This window comes from Limulus polyphemus, unplaced genomic scaffold (assembly GCF_000517525.1).
Source record: "Limulus polyphemus unplaced genomic scaffold, Limulus_polyphemus-2.1.2 Scaffold1590, whole genome shotgun sequence".
In the NCBI taxonomy this organism is placed as follows: domain Eukaryota; kingdom Metazoa; phylum Arthropoda; class Merostomata; order Xiphosura; family Limulidae; genus Limulus; species Limulus polyphemus.
This window is the reverse complement of record NW_013667200.1, coordinates 252,125-253,328: the sequence shown is the minus strand read 5'-3', so window position 1 is coordinate 253,328 and position 1,204 is coordinate 252,125. Positions and strand designations below refer to the sequence as shown.

Below are 1,204 nucleotides of genomic sequence, written 5' to 3'. Positions count from 1 at the left end.
TTTGGTGTGACGGGGATTCGAACCCGCGACCCTCAGATTGCGAGTCGAGTGCCTTAACCACCTAGCCATGCCGGACATTTTTTTTTACAACAGGCAACTGCCGTCCATTTTAGTTTACTCGTCATGAATAGTCTGCCTAAACAATCAATCAAAGATCCAATAATGTTGGTCAAAATGAGATATCAACAAAACTGGAGAGTCTTAGAGGGAATCAAAACATTATAATACCAGATATATAAATGATTGAAATAAAATTGATAATAATTACAATTCGTTTGCTTAATCTGGTTCACACCATAACAGTTGTTATTCATAAAACTGATGATATTTATATAGACTACTACTACTATGTCTTTTGTATCCCAGCCGGCCTGATGAGCCCTGGTATTGAACGAAAAGGTTTCGTTGACACTGGATATGGCAAGTGTAGTGTGTGGGTGACATATTATAGCATATTCTTCCTTGCTTTTACTCATGGATTCTGAGAATTCAGTAGGCTTAGTCTTGTTCATGTGACTGATAGGAGTGATGACATCATACAGAAATACTCTTTTGCTGACTCTAACGCTTTGTCCCTAATGAGGGGATTATGTCTGGAGCTGCCGTGAGAGAGAGAGAGAAGTGCCTTACTGTTCTCCAAATCACGAAATTCCACGAGAGCCGGCTGTTGGAAGATCAAACGTTGATCTCGCTAATAAGAAGCACAAGATTATAGCACGTTTCCGTTAAGCCGATTTCCCTTTCGTACGTGATGATTGTGTTTCGAGTGATTCCCTCTGATGCCGCTGTAAAATCTGGCTGGATACGATCGGAGGCTGATCATCATTGAAGTAACACGGGTCGGATCTCTCCAAGTCATGACATTACTTATTTTCCACCCTAGATAGGTAAGTATAATTGAATTTTTGAGTTTTATCCGTGTACTAATATATTGCCCCCAAATACGTATGGGTTATAGGTGCTGACATATGCTTGACGTCATCGAGTCTGGCCTAGAACACCTTAATTTGCACGTGAAAAACGATCGACGCATCAAGTTTGATTGTCTGTATACTGGTTCGGTTTCTCTGTAAACCTATAGTTTTATATACGTATGTGTTATAGGTGCTGACATATGCTTGACGTCATCGAGTCTGGCCTAGAACACCTTAATTTGCACGTGAAAAACGATCGACGTATCAAGTTTGATTGTCTGTATACTGGT

At 40.3% G+C, this 1,204-nt stretch overlaps 1 protein-coding gene across 2 annotated transcripts in view; it reads left to right on the top strand.

The window, feature by feature from the left end:
* The window catches only part of LOC106464221 (LIM/homeobox protein Lhx2-like), a 128,128-nt gene that overhangs the window by 6,442 nt on the left and 120,482 nt on the right, over positions 1 to 1,204 (top strand). The window contains exon 1 of one of the 2 annotated variants that reach the window (XM_022391929.1): positions 827 to 887. The exons of the other annotated variant lie outside the window; for it this stretch is intronic. The gene's annotated coding sequence lies outside the window, so the exon portion shown is untranslated. Of the gene's footprint in view, positions 1 to 826; positions 888 to 1,204 lie in introns of those variants that run through there. 2 annotated transcript variants of the gene reach the window in all.